A 14792-nucleotide genomic window follows, 5' to 3' on the forward strand; every position below is an offset into this window, starting at 1 on the left:
ATAGATCAGTGTGTTTATAGGTCAGTGTGTTTATAGAGCAGTGTGTTTATAGAGCAGTGTGTTTATAGAGCAGTGCTTTTATAGATCAGTGTGTTTATAGAGCAGTGTGTTTAAAGATCAGTGTGTTTATAGAGCAGTGTGTTTACAGAGCTGAGTGTTTATAGAGCAGTGTGTTTATAGATCAGTGTGTTTATAGGTCAGTGTGTTTATAGAGCAGTGTGTTTATAGAGCAGTGTGTTTACAGAGCTGAGTGTTTATAGATCAGTGTGTTTATAGAGCAGTGTGTTTACAGAGCAGTGTGTTTATAGCGCTGAGTGTTTATAGAGCAGTGTGTTTATAGAGCTGAGTGTTTACAGAGCTGAGTGTGTCTAGAGCAGTGTATTTATAGGTCAATGTGTTTACAGAGCAGTGTGTTTATAGAGCAGTGTGTTTATAGAGCAGTGTGTTTATAGATCAGTGTGTTTCTAGATCAGTGTGTTTATAGAGCAGTGTGTTTCTAGATCAGTGTGTTTATAGAGCAGTGTGTTTATAGAGCAGTGTGTTTATAGATCAGTGTGTTTATAGAGCAGTGTGTTTATAGCGCTGAGTGTTTATAGAGCAGTGTGTTTATAGATCAGTGTGTTTATAGAGAAGTGTGTTTATAGAGCAGTGTGTTTATAGCGCTGAGTGTTTATAGAGCAGTGTGTTTATAGAGCAGTGTGTTTATAGCGCTGAGTGTTTATAGAGCAGTGTGTTTATAGAGCAGTGTGTTTATAGCGGTGAGTGTTTATAAAGCAGTGTGTTTATAGAGCAGTGTTTATAGATCAGTGTGTTTATAGAGCAGTGTGTTTATAGCGCTGAGTGTTTATAGAGCAGTGTGTTTATAGATCATTGTGTTTATAGAGCAGTGTGTTTATAGAGCAGTGTGTTTATAGCGCTGAGTGTTTATAGAGCAGTGTGTTTATAGAGCAGTGTGTTTATAGCGCTGAGTGTTTATAGAGCAGTGTGTTTATAGATCATTGTGTTTATAGAGCAGTGTGTTTATAGAGCAGTGTGTTTATAGCGCTGAGTGTTTATAGAGCAGTGTGTTTATAGATCAGTGTGTTTATAGAGCAGTGTTTTTATAGATCAGTGTGTTTATAGATCAGTGTTTTTATAGATCAGTGTGTTTATAGAGCAGTGTGTTTATAGAGCAGTGTTTTTATAGAGCAGTGAGTTTACAGAGCTGAGTGTTTATAGAGCAGTGTGTTTATAGATCAGTGTGTTTATAGGTCAGTGTGTTTATAGAGCAGTGTGTTTAAAGAGCAGTGTGTTTACAGAGCTGAGTGTTTATAGCGCTGAGTGTTTATAGAGCAGTGTGTTTATAGAGCAGTGTGTTTACAGAGCTGAGTGTTTATAGCGCTGACTGTTTATAGAGCAGTGTGTTTATAGAGCAGTGTGTTTATAGTGCTGAGTGTTTATAGAGCAGTGTGTTTATAGATCAGTGTGTTTATAGGTCAGTGTGTTTATAGAGCAGTGTGTTTATAGAGCAGTGTGTTTATAGAGCAGTGCTTTTATAGATCAGTGTGTTTATAGAGCAGTGTGTTTAAAGATCAGTGTGTTTATAGAGCAGTGTGTTTACAGAGCTGAGTGTTTATAGAGCAGTGTGTTTATAGATCAGTGTGTTTATAGATCAGTGTGTTTATAGGTCAGTGTGTTTATAGAGCAGTGTGTTTACAGAGCTGAGTGTTTATAGATCAGTGTGTTTATAGAGCAGTGTGTTTACAGAGCAGTGTGTTTATAGCGCTGAGTGTTTATAGAGCAGTGTGTTTATAGAGCTGAGTGTTTACAGAGCTGAGTGTGTCTAGAGCAGTGTATTTATAGGTCAATGTGTTTATAGAGCAGTGTGTTTATAGAGCAGTGTGTTTCTAGATCAGTGTGTTTATAGAGCAGTGTGTTTATAGAGCAGTGTGTTTATAGATCAGTGTGTTTATAGAGCAGTGTGTTTATAGCGCTGAGTGTTTATAGAGCAGTGTGTTTATAGATCAGTGTGTTTATAGAGAAGTGTGTTTATAGAGCAGTGTGTTTATAGCGCTGAGTGTTTATAGAGCAGTGTGTTTATAGAGCAGTGTGTTTATAGCGGTGAGTGTTTATAAAGCAGTGTGTTTATAGAGCAGTGTTTTTATAGATCAGTGTGTTTATAGATCAGTGTTTTTATAGATCAGTGTGTTTACAGAGCAGTGTGTTTATAGAGCAGTGTGTTTACAGAGCTGAGTGTTTATAGCGCTGAGTGTTTATAGAGCAGTGTGTTTATAGAGCAGTGTGTTTATAGAGCAGTGTGTTTACAGAGCTGAGTGTTTATAGCGCTGACTGTTTATAGAGCAGTTTGTTTATAGAGCAGTGTGTTTATAGTGCTGAGTGTTTATAGAGCAGTGTGTTTATAGATCAGTGTGTTTATAGGTCAGTGTGTTTATAGAGCAGTGTGTTTATAGAGCAGTGTGTTTACAGAGCTGAGTGTTTATAGATCAGTGTGTTTATAGAGCAGTGTGTTTACAGAGCAGTGTGTTTATAGCGCTGAGTGTTTATAGAGCAGTGTGTTTATAGAGCAGTGTGTTTATAGCGGTGAGTGTTTATAAAGCAGTGTGTTTATAGAGCAGTGTGTTTACAGAGCTGAGTGTTTATAGATCAGTGTGTTTATAGAGCAGTGTATTTATAGGTCAGTGTGTTTATAGAGCAGTGTGTTTATAGAGCAGTGTGTTTATAGAGCAGTGTGTTTACAGAGCTAGGTGTTTATAGATCAGTGTGTTTATAGAGCAGTGTGTTTATAGATCAGTGTGTTTATAGAGCAGTGTGTTTCTAGATCAGTGTGTTTCTAGATCAGTGTGTTTCTAGATCAGTGTGTTTATAGAGCAGTGTGTTTCTAGATCAGTGTGTTTATAGAGCAGTGTGTTTATAGAGCAGTGTGTTTATAGATCAGTGTGTTTATAGAGCAGTGTGTTTATAGCGCTGAGTGTTTATAGAGCAGTGTGTTTATAGATCAGTGTGTTTATAGAGAAGTGTGTTTATAGAGCAGTGTGTTTATAGCGCTGAGTGTTTATAGAGCAGTGTGTTTATAGATCATTGTGTTTATAGAGCAGTGTGTTTATAGAGCAGTGTGTTTATAGCGCTGAGTGTTTATAGAGCAATGTGTTTATAGAGCAGTGTGTTTATAGCGCTGAGTGTTTATAGAGCAGTGTGTTTATAGATCATTGTGTTTATAGAGCAGTGTGTTTATAGAGCAGTGTGTTTATAGCGCTGAGTGTTTATAGAGCAGTGTGTTTATAGATCAGTGTGTTTATAGAGCAGTGTGTTTATAGATCAGTGTGTTTATAGAGCAGTGTGTTTATAGAGCAGTGTTTTTATAGAGCAGTGAGTTTACAGAGCTGAGTGTTTATAGAGCAGTGTGTTTATAGATCAGTGTGTTTATAGGTCAGTGTGTTTATAGAGCAGTGTGTTTATAGAGCAGTGTGTTTACAGAGCTGAGTGTTTATAGCGCTGAGTGTTTATAGAGCAATGTGTTTATAGAGCAGTGTGTTTATAGCACTGAGTGTTTATAGACCAGTGTGTTTATAGATCAGTGTGTTTATAGAGCAGTGTGTTTATAGAGCAGTGTGTTTACAGAGCTGAGTGTTTATAGATCAGTGTGTTTATAGAGCAGTGTGTTTATAGATCAGTGTGTTTATAGAGCAGTGTGTTTATAGTGCTGAGTGTTTATAGAGCAGTGTGTTTATAGAGCAGTGTGTTTATAGCGGTGAGTGTTTATAGAGCAGTGTGTTTATAGAGCTGAGTGTTTACAGAGCTGAGTGTTTATAGAGCAGTGTGTTTATAAAGCAGTGTGTTTATAGAGCAGTGTGTTTATAGAGCAGTGTGTTTATAGATCGGTGTGTTTATAGAGCAGTGTGTTTATAGATCAGTGTGTTTATAGCGCTGAGTGTTTATAGAGCAGTGTGTTTATAGCACTGAGTGTTTATAGAGCAGTGTGTTTATAGAGCAGTGTGTTTATAGCGGTGAGTGTTTATAAAGCAGTGTGTTTATAGAGCTGAGTGTTTACAGAGCTGAGTTTTTATAGAGCAGTGTATTTATAGAGCAGTGTGTTTATAGAGCAGTGTGTTTATAGATCAGTGTGTTTATAGAGCAGTGTGTTTGTAGATCAGTGTGTTTATAGAGCAGTGTGTTTATAGCGCTGAGTGTTTATAGAGCAGTGTGTTTATAGAGCAGTGTGTTTATAGCGCTGATTGTTTATAGAGCAGTGTGTTTATAGAGCAGTGTGTTTATAGCGGTGAGTGTTTATAAAGCAGTGTGTTTATAGATCAGTGTGTTTATAGAGCAGTGTGTTTATAGATCAGTGTGTTTATAGAGCAGTGTGTTTATAGATCAGTGTGTTTCTAGATCAGTGTGTTTCTAGATCAGTGTGTTTATAGAGCAGTGTGTTTCTAGATCAGTGTGTTTATAGAGCAGTGTGTTTATAGAGCAGTGTGTTTATAGATCAGTGTGTTTATAGAGCAGTGTGTTTATAGCGCTGAGTGTTTATAGAGCAGTGTGTTTATAGATCAGTGTGTTTATAGAGAAGTGTGTTTATAGAGCAGTGTGTTTATAGCGCTGAGTGTTTATAGAGCAGTGTGTTTATAGATCATTGTGTTTATAGAGCAGTGTGTTTATAGAGCAGTGTGTTTATAGCGCTGAGTGTTTATAGAGCAATGTGTTTATAGAGCAGTGTGTTTATAGCGCTGAGTGTTTATAGAGCAGTGTGTTTATAGAGCAGTGTGTTTATAGCGCTGAGTGTTTATAGAGCAGTGTGTTTATAGATCAGTGTGTTTATAGAGCAGTGTGTTTATAGATCAGTGTGTTTATAGCGGTGAGTGTTTATAAAGCAGTGTGTTTATAGAGCAGTGTGTTTATAGCGGTGAGTGTTTATAAAGCAGTGTGTTTATAGATCAGTGTGTTTATAGAGCAGTGTGTTTATAGATCAGTGTGTTTATAGAGCAGTGTGTTTATAGATCAGTGTGTTTATAGAGCAGTGTGTTTATAGATCAGTGTGTTTATAGAGCAGTGTGTTTATAGATCAGTATGTTTATAGAGCAGTGTGTTTATAGCGCTGAGTGTTTATAGAGCAGTGAGTGTTTATAAAGCAGTGTGTTTATAGAGCTGAGTGTTTACAGAGCTGAGTGTTTATAGAGCAGTGTATTTATAGATCAGTGTGTTTATAGAGCAGTGTGTTTATAGATCAGTGTGTTTATAGAGCAGTGTGTTTATAGCGGTGAGTGTTTATAAAGCAGTGTGTTTATAGAGCTGAGTGTTTACAGAGCTGAGTGTTTATAGAGCAGTGTATTTATAGATCAGTGTGTTTATAGAGCAGTGTGTTTATAGATCAGTGTGTTTATAGAGCAGTGTGTTTATAGAGCAGTGTGTTTATAGAGCAGTGTGTTTATAGCGGTGAGTGTTTATAAAGCAGTGTGTTTATAGAGCTGAGTGTTTACAGAGCTGAGTGTTTATAGAGCAGTGTATTTATAGATCAGTGTGTTTATAGAGCAGTGTGTTTATAGATCAGTGTGTTTATAGAGCAGTGTGTTTATAGATCAGTGTGTTTATAGAGCAGTGTGTTTATAGCGCTGAGTGTTTATAGAGCAGTGTGTTTATAGAGCAGTGTGTTTATAGTGCTGAGTGTTTATAGAGCAGTGTGTTTATAGCGGTGAGTGTTTATAAAGCAGGGTGTTTATAGAGCTGAGTGTTTACAGAGCTGAGTGTTTATAGAGTAGTGTGTTTATAGAGCAGTGTGTTTATAGATCAGTGTGTTTATAGAGCAGTGTGTTTATAGAGCAGTGTGTTTATAGAGCAGTGTGTTTATAGAGCAGTGTGTTTATAGATCAGTGTGTTTATAGAGCAGTGTGTTTATAGAGCAGTGTGTTTATAGAGCAGTGTGTTATCAGGGTGGTGAACTCACCCAGTTTACTAGCGTTTTCTCTGATGTTCTTCAGCTTTTACACCATCTCCTCATCTATAAAGGCCTCTTTGCCGTCGGGTCCCCGACCAGAGGGGTTGCTTGCCGGGATGACGCTGATCAAACAGTGGATCTTATCGTTCAGGCCGGGACTGATGTTGTAAAATTCATCATCTGTATTTATTGGATCATCACCAAACTTAAGGGAATAGACGATATTCATCATTAGTTATTAAAAAATATATATATATATTATTAATATATAATAAATTATTATAATTAAATTACTGTTGTTTGATTGTACTTACTTTGTAGCCATTTTTTATGTGGCCTTTTAAAGCATTGATGATGTCATCAGGATTAACCCCTCCTGAAGTACGTTCCAGACCTTTCACATCATAGATGGCAAAACGTCCCACACTGTATTTCTTGTACTGTAAACAAACAATAATAATAATAATAATAACACAGGGCTAAACCACTGCATTAATAACAAGACAGCTAACAAGGCAGACCTGGAGAGGGTAAACCACGAGCATAGAAAACAGTTATGAAGTCTCTTTTGTACACAGTGACAGGATGAATTGGCAATACTTTGTAAAGCTGAGGAAAAGGGTTATTTACACAGAGGCTATTGGGTCAAAACAGGTGCACATGATTATCAGTAGTCATGTGACAGGGAGAGGTGCATTATGGGAGGTGGAGTTTCTGGTATCAGCAGGGACAGAAAAGAGGCTCGATTTAGGTTTAATTTAAATAATATTTAATTTTTGCAGGAACAATGCAAATGTCCTATAGTCTATATAACAGGTTATTACTAAAGGAGTCATTGTCAGGGTGGGTGCAGGGAGGACGAGGAGGCGGACGCAGATGCAAACAACAGGGGATTTATTAACAAAAATACAAAATAAACATGGAATATAATGAAAACAAGGCTGAGGAAACTGGGGAACACATGGACCACTAACAGACGTAAAACGTACAAGGATCGACACCGGGGAAATGAAACACGGACCTTAAATAGAGGTGCACACACACAGGAAACATGAAACACCTGGGACGAAGGGGCGGAGTTACAGAAGAACACAGGTGAGTGGAAAAACACAGGCACGAGGACAGACAGGAAACAGGGCCAGGACCTTACATAACCCCCCCCTTAACGCGCAACTCCCGGGGCGCGAAAAACGAAACCCCAGGAGCAGGTCAGGAGAGGGCGGAAAACAAAGAACAAGACAAGACAGAACTAGGACGGAGACCGGACAGGGAACTGGACAGGAGACAGGGACGGACACTGGAACAGGGACTGGACAGGGGACACAAAGGGAGACGGAGACTGGACATAAGGCCGTACTGGGGACTGGACACTGGACAGGGCAGGAGACTGGGGCATGACACTGGACACAGACTGAACATGGGGCAAGGACTGGACAGGGGACCGAACAGGAGACGGAGACTGGACAGGGAACGGAGACTGGGACTGGACAGGGGGTTCAGACTGAACAAACGACTGGACTGGGGACTGAGACTGGACAGGGAACAGAACACAGGGCTGAGACTGGACACGGGGCTGAGACTTGACAGGGGGCTGGACGTTAGACTGGGACAGAGACTGGACTGTGGAGGAGAACATAGACTGGGCTAGGGGCTTAGACTTGACAGAGGACTTGGGCTGGACAAACTGGGTCTGGACAAGACAGGGCGATGGAACCGGGACAAATATACTTACTGGGACTGACACAAATACGGTGACAGGGATGGGAACAGAAAAACCACCGGGGATAGGAATGGGAACAAACACAGACAATGGGACCAGGACAGGGAGAGACATGGGAACAAACAAAACTTGGGGATGCCCAGGACTGGCTAAAGTCTGTGGGGTAGTTAGAGGGGCCAGCCTGGGCACAGTTCTTGGGCAGAGGTCCGGGGGCCTTGGGGCGGGCCTAGGAGCCCGTGACCTGGGAGCAGGCCTGGGGATAGGCTGGGGGGCATACAAAGTTCTGGGAGTGGGCACAGGGTCAGAGGCGGCCGGAGCCGCGGGCACAGGGTCAGAGGCGGCCGGAGCCGCGGGCACAGGGTCAGAGGCGGCCGGAGCCGCGGGCACAGGGTCAGAGGCGGCCGGAGCCGCGGGCACAGGGTCAGAGGCGGCCGGAGCCGCGGGCACAGGGTCAGAGGCGGCCGGAGCCGCGGGCACAGAGTCAGAGGCGGCCGGAGCCGCGGGCAGCGCTGAAACAGAGGCGGTGGGTCCTGCTGGCGTGAGCGCGGCAGGCACCGCGGGTACAGAGTCAGAGGCGGCCGGAGCCGCGGGCACAGAGTCAGAGGCGGCCGGGGCCGCGGGAACTGGGTCAGAGGCGGCCGGAGCCGCGGGCACTGCTGAAACAGAGGCGGCCGGAGCCGCGGGCAGCGCTGAAACAGAAGCGGTGGGTCCTGCTGGCGTGAGCGCGGCAGGCACCGCTGACGTGGAGGCTGCTGCCACCGCGGGCTTGGAGGCGGCTGGCACCGCTGGCGAAGAAGCCGCTTCAGCCGGAGCTGAGAGTGCGGCTGCCGCCAAGACCCGGACTGGAGCCGCAGATTCAGCAGTGGGCGTGGTTGTAAACACCGGACCAGAGCTTGCTTCCGGAGCCGGAGTCGAGGATCTGGAAGCCGGCCGGGCTGGTGAGCTGGAAGCCTGCCGAGCTGGAGTGTTGGAAGTCGGCCGGGCTGGAGAGCTGGAAACCGGCCGCGCTGGAGTGCTGGAAGTCGGCCGGGCTGGAGAGCTGGAAGCCGATCGAGCTAGCAGGCTAGCTAGCTTAGCTGGAGCTTCAGAGAGCGGCGCTGCCGCCGCCGCTGTCTCGGGGAGCGGCGCGGCCACCGCTGAAGTCTCGGGGAGCGGCTGAGCCACGGGAGTCACGGGGCGTGGAACCTCAGCCGCGTGCTTCTTGGAGCGCGGTGAAGCCAGCAGGCTAGCTAGCTTAGCTGGAGCTTCAGAGAGCGGCGCTGCCGCTGCCGCTGTAGTCTCGGGGAGCGGCGCGGCCGCCGCTGAAGTCTCGGGGAGCGGCTGAGCCACGGGAGTCACGGGGCGTGGAGCCTCAGCCGCGTGCTTCTTGGAGCGCGGATGAGCCACGGGAGTCACAGAGCGTGGCGTCCCATCCGCTGGCTTCACGGAGCGTGGCGTCTCGGTCGCGGGATTCTCGGAGCGCGGCGTCACGGCCGCGGGATTCTCGGAGCGCGGATTAGCCACGGGAGTCACAGAGCGTGGCGTCCCATCCGCTAGCTTCACGGAGCGCGGCATCTTGGCCGCGAAAGTCACCGAGCGTGGGTAGAGTACAGCCCCTGGGGGAAACGGCAATGGAGTACGGGCTGGTGCGGGGTAGAGCTCCTCCTCCTCCTCGGAGCTACTGGGCGCACATCCCAGGTAGTCCCACGGGCTGCGCGCCACTTGCCTCGGGTACTCATGGCTACTGCCACACACGGGATGAGACCCGAGGCTCAACGCATCAGCCCTTAGCGCCCCCCCAAGCAAATCCTCCCCCGTAAAGGGATCCTCTTCATGCTGGCGGGACCCCTTAGAACGTCTACCCCGAGGCCTGCGGCGTCCTTTAGGCCTCGGGGATTCCAACGCCGGGGTCCCGCATGGTGCATGGCGGATCGCCAACCTGGAGCCGGTCCAGCGGTTTGCTGCGTCCATTTTTGGGGTCGATCCTTCTGTCAGGGTGGGTGCAGGGAGGACGAGGAGGCGGACGCAGATGCAAACAACAGGGGATTTATTAACAAAAATACAAAATAAACATGGAATATAATGAAAACAAGGCTGAGGAAACTGGGGAACACATGGAACACTAACAGACGTAAAACGTACAAGGATCGACACCGGGGAAATGAAACACGGACCTTAAATAGAGGTGCACACACACAGGAAACATGAAACACCTGGGACGAAGGGGCGGAGTTACAGAAGAACACAGGTGAGTGGAAAAACACAGGCACGAGGACAGACAGGAAACAGGGCCAGGACCTTACAGTCATCAGCTAAATGCAATAAAATAGAAATATCGAGTACATAAACACATCTAAACGGTTTAGCCACAATAAAATAGTTTGGTTGTAAATGATAATAAATTATTGTCTAAAGCTTTTTCAAAAGCTAATTCTAGTGAAACCCCGCATTTGATGGAAACATAGTTGATCTAGAGCTGCAGTTAGATAACTACTGAATTGTTGATGATGTGGTTCTTCTGTTTACATTTAGATTTTCTAAAAGATTTTAATTACTGTGATATTTTACAGGGTGGACTGAAACTTAAGCTTTACCTCTTTAAAGCTCATAAAAAATAGGAGAAATATTAAGTAATTTATTATATATTAATAATTAATATGAATAATTGCTGAACATGCAGCAGTAATATAAATAAATCAGTGTAAATTGTATGATGTCAGTACTGATGTCAAAGGCTACTTTATTAAAGGGATGGGGTTATAACAAGAGGACAAATTGGAAAGAGAATTTTTCCTTCTTAGTAAAACTATTGGATGTCATGTGATTGTCAGGTGTGTTTTGTTGCCCAGGTGTGTCCTGATACATTAATTATTCAAACAATAAACTCTCAGTTTCAGATTTAGGTTTTATCTGTGCTGACTAAGCTTTTAACCAGTAACATGAAAACCAGAGAGCTGTGAGTCTATAAGTGAAAAACAATCAGTTGTGAAGCTGAGAGAAAATGGAAAATCAATCACAGCAATCAAAAATATTGGCCACAGCCAGAACATCCATTTGGAATGTTTAGAGAAAGAAAGTCGTCACTGGTGTACTAACAGGTAGAACAGGTAGACCAAAGAAAACTACAGCAGTTGATGAAACAGAAATATTGTGAGTTCTGTAAAGGAAAAAACAACTATTGATGACATCAGCAACAACCTCCAGAGATCAGATATCACAATCTACTGTTCACAGAAGACTTCATAACAAAAGTACGGAGGCTTCACCAGAACCAGAGCTAACCATGTAAACTGGGATGAGATGTTTGGTTAAAAATACACATCTGTGACTCAAAACACAGAATAAACCCACTGTGTGCTTAATAAAATGCAGCTTGTGATGCAGTTAGCTTAACTTTGGAATTAACTACATAGATAATCAAGGTTTGAGAAAAAAACTATATTAGAATGTTCAACTTGCCCTGATGTACCTGATCAGCCAATTTTCATTTTTAAACTGTGTTTATTCATTTAGGATTGCTGGACTTTATTGAGTTAACCTGTTAAAAACCTTTAGCCCCCTATGGATCATAAATCAGTCATTATGTATATCAGCAGTGTATTAGACACATCATACCACCACTTACTTTATTAAGTGCCTTTAAAGCAGAGAAAACTCTAGAATATGCAGAACAGTGGGAATATGCAGTAGAATATTCAGGAACATGATTGAGAAACACTGATCTAACCTGACTTCTGTTCATTTGTAGATCACAGTAAGACCGTAAGACAGTAAGACAAAAAAAGTATAAAGAGAAAGAGAATGTTGTAAAATTAGTTAATCTTAATAGTTGAGTTGTGAATGTTGAAAAATGAATTTATTTTAATAGTTCAGGGTTAGAGTTAGGGTCTGTTAGAGTTTGCGGTGTAATTTATTATTTAGAGGGGTAAATGAGGAAATGTGGAGAAGACTGAAATTAACTGAACTGATCAAAAGAAACAGGTTATGACTATGAAACATGAATAACTTTTAAAGAGTATTAATTGAGTAGGCCCCTTAGGAGTAATATTTATTAATATTTCTTTCAATATTTTGTTTCAGTGTGTCATAAAAGGTAATAGAACAATTCAGAAAGAAGAAACATTGTTATATGAAATCCGTTGTTGCTGTACTGTTTTGCATACTTTATTGAGGAATGGATTTATTAATGGGCTTCTTAGTAAAATATGATACTATTTTTAGGTCACCAACAGTCATTTTGCAGAATTTCTGCCTTTGACATTATATATCAGGATACTTATTATAATATATACACAGATTCACTGAGCTTTCGCTCTTTGGATGTCGGCTTTAACCGCGAGGTCGGTGATGAGAGCAATGGAAACGACTTCTGGTTAATGTCTTATTCTGCTATCAGACTGGAGGAGTTTGGGTTATCTAACATTTATATTAACTTCTGACAAAAATCTCTATAAAACATAAAGTTACATTCTTTTTTATTCATAAAAGGACACCATCGTAAGAAGTGCTTTCAGTAGTAAAAATTAAAACACCCTTGACAAGAACAACAGGAAGGCCAGGCTGGAATCTGCCATCATGCCTACGGATTGATTATGGACTAATGAGACAAATAATAAGCTTTGAGAAACCCAAATGTTTTCTGTCTACAGCAGAAATAAAGTGATCACTGTTGTAATACTTTTAGAGGGGAAATTAATAAATTATACATATATAGACAGTGTTCTCAAGTCTCACGTTTTGAGCGTGTGACACATGCACCTCAGCGAGTTCACACACTCACACGCCACACATGGTATTTCTCACGCTTGGCAATCAGAATATAGAACGCTCTGTTGTTAGGCAGACCTAGTCAAAGAGGGTTGAGTTTCAGCCAGAGTGTCAGGCGCGAAGAACTGTCAGATTCAAACAGAAGAAGAACGGCGCTCAACCCACCACTACCCAACCCCCCCCCCCCCCCCCCCAATCTCATTCTCACTTCAAAAAAACTTGCGAGCCCTGTATAGAGACCAGATTAATGATGGTAAAGTGTACTCACATTCAGAGTATAACTGGTGGAGGAACCTGTCGCTGCCGGAGCGTTAACAAACGGACGATTTTCAAAAATACTTTTAATGGTGTTGATGATGCTGGATTTTCCTGCCCCAACTGGACCGTGCAGGAGGAGGCGGAGTTCTGTGACCTCATCAGTACAGATCTTCAGATTTTTCAGGGATTTTATCATTTCATTCGGCCTGACAAACAAAGAAAACAGCAAAACAATCACCGTCCATCATCCGTTCTAGACTTAATACCTGCTCAGAAATACAGAGCAGTCTCATGACTATTTAGTAAACAACTTGTTCCACCAGCTGATAACATCAATAACAGGTGCAGCTTTTGTTCTTAAATGGTAAACCATCACCTGCTAACAACATTAAATTCTAAATGAGTTACAATGATCAGAATATTAAACCACAACCAAACCTAATCCTTAAGTAAATTATCAGCAGTCTGGACCCCCTGTACCAGAACTCATCCCAGTCACGCTTTTTATTTATTTATAGATCTGCTGATAAATAACAACAGATCACCTTTAGATCAATAAATAAGGTCCTACAAGTTAAATGCATGAAATATATTTATGAACATAAACTTACTCTTTTGGTATGTTCCTCCATTCCTTCAGTGCTGTTAAAATAGAAACAAATTAAATGATTAAATAAAAACAAAAAAATGTGAGGAATTCTTCATAATACAGGTTCCTTGATAGTCCTTGGTTTGGTTTATACGCAAAAATAAATGATGTTTAACAATAACTTAATTTTTACTTAATGTCTCAATTTACTATAATAACAACATTCTCAAATATTAATGTTTTTGTTTATCGTTTTGATGAGCTTTAATGGTTGGTTAAAAAAAATGAACCACATAATGTTATATTTGTGACTAATTTCATCTAAAGCTCAACTACAGGCTTACAGTTTAACAGTTTAACAGTGATCAGAGATTTTTTCAGTTTTACAGATTTTTAGATTATCAGATTATCATATGATTTGATTGTTACATGATAAAATGATCAGATTCTTAGATTATTATATTATTCAATTATTACATTATTAGATTATTACTATTTACCATTAATGTACCGCTTTTATTTTTAATTACTTAAAAAAACTATAAAATATATACTGTACAAATTACTAGTAAAAAATACTAGAGAACTGGCAGTTAATTAATAATAAATTAAAGCTTGTTTTACAATATGATTCCCACTAAATAACTGTAGTTATGTTAAGTGTATTTCTGTATGAATTATTATGATAATCAGTGTTTTCTGTGGTTTGGGGACGGTTGGTACCGAGGGTGATGTTGGCGGAATGGGAGACGCTGCCGGTGATGTTGGTTAAAGTTAGGCTGTATTTTCCTACATCCTTCTCTACGTTTTTAATCTCCAGGCTGAAGGTCGAGTTCCTGGCGGTTGAGATGTGCTTCCCCTTCACACGCAGCTGACAGCCGTCCTTCGCCCACGTCGCCGTGACGTTTCCTGTGTTTGCGTCACAAATGAGCTTCACGTTTTTTCCTCTTTCTACATCCTGATCAGCAAAAACTGAAACAAGTTAAAATTAGTTATATCAACTTCTACTCCCTTCACCCTGAACTCCGCCCACAGGATAGACCACATGACTCCGCCCACAAGATAGACCACAGGACTCCACCCACAGGATACACACACGCTAGCAGCTCATACACCACCCCCATCAGTGCTAATCACTGCAGTGCTGAGATTAACCACCCAAATAATAATAATCATAATAAAAATAATAATAATAGCTGTATCTCTGTGGTGGTTTTCTATCCTGTGGGTTTTAAGTATTAAAGAACTGAGTGAAAATACGGAGGAGAAAAACAAAGCATTAATTTACCGCTTAATATTTATTAATAATAAAGTAAACAGAGAAACACAAACACAACTACAGTCTGGAATTATTATACAATTATAATCAGTGGAGTTGAAACAATAATGAATAATGAGTTTAGAAACAAGGAGGTGGTCATAATGTTATGCTTGATCTGTATATATTTACAATGAGCACACTATTACATTTTTTAAATATTTTTTTACAAAAGCATCGATAGCATATACAGCTCTGGAAAAAAATGAAGAGATCACTTCAGTTTCTGAAT

At 41.6% G+C, this 14792-nt stretch overlaps 1 non-coding gene across 1 annotated transcript in view; it reads right to left on the reverse strand.

The window, feature by feature from the left end:
* LOC111189364 (interferon-induced protein 44) overlaps positions 1-14481 on the reverse strand; it is a 17340-nt gene extending 2859 nt beyond the window's left edge. Inside the window, exons 1-5 of the transcript XR_007433644.1 lie at positions 13966-14481; positions 13265-13295; positions 12664-12859; positions 6244-6369; positions 5939-6134 (exon numbers count right to left, since the gene is read on the reverse strand). This is a non-coding gene — a transcript (interferon-induced protein 44). The remainder of the gene's footprint in view (positions 1-5938; positions 6135-6243; positions 6370-12663; positions 12860-13264; positions 13296-13965) is intronic.
* Positions 14482-14792: the final 311 nt, after the last annotated feature.

The sequence above is a fragment of the Astyanax mexicanus genome, unplaced genomic scaffold (assembly GCF_023375975.1).
Source record: "Astyanax mexicanus isolate ESR-SI-001 unplaced genomic scaffold, AstMex3_surface scaffold_41, whole genome shotgun sequence".
Classification (NCBI taxonomy): Eukaryota; Metazoa; Chordata; class Actinopteri; order Characiformes; family Acestrorhamphidae; genus Astyanax; species Astyanax mexicanus.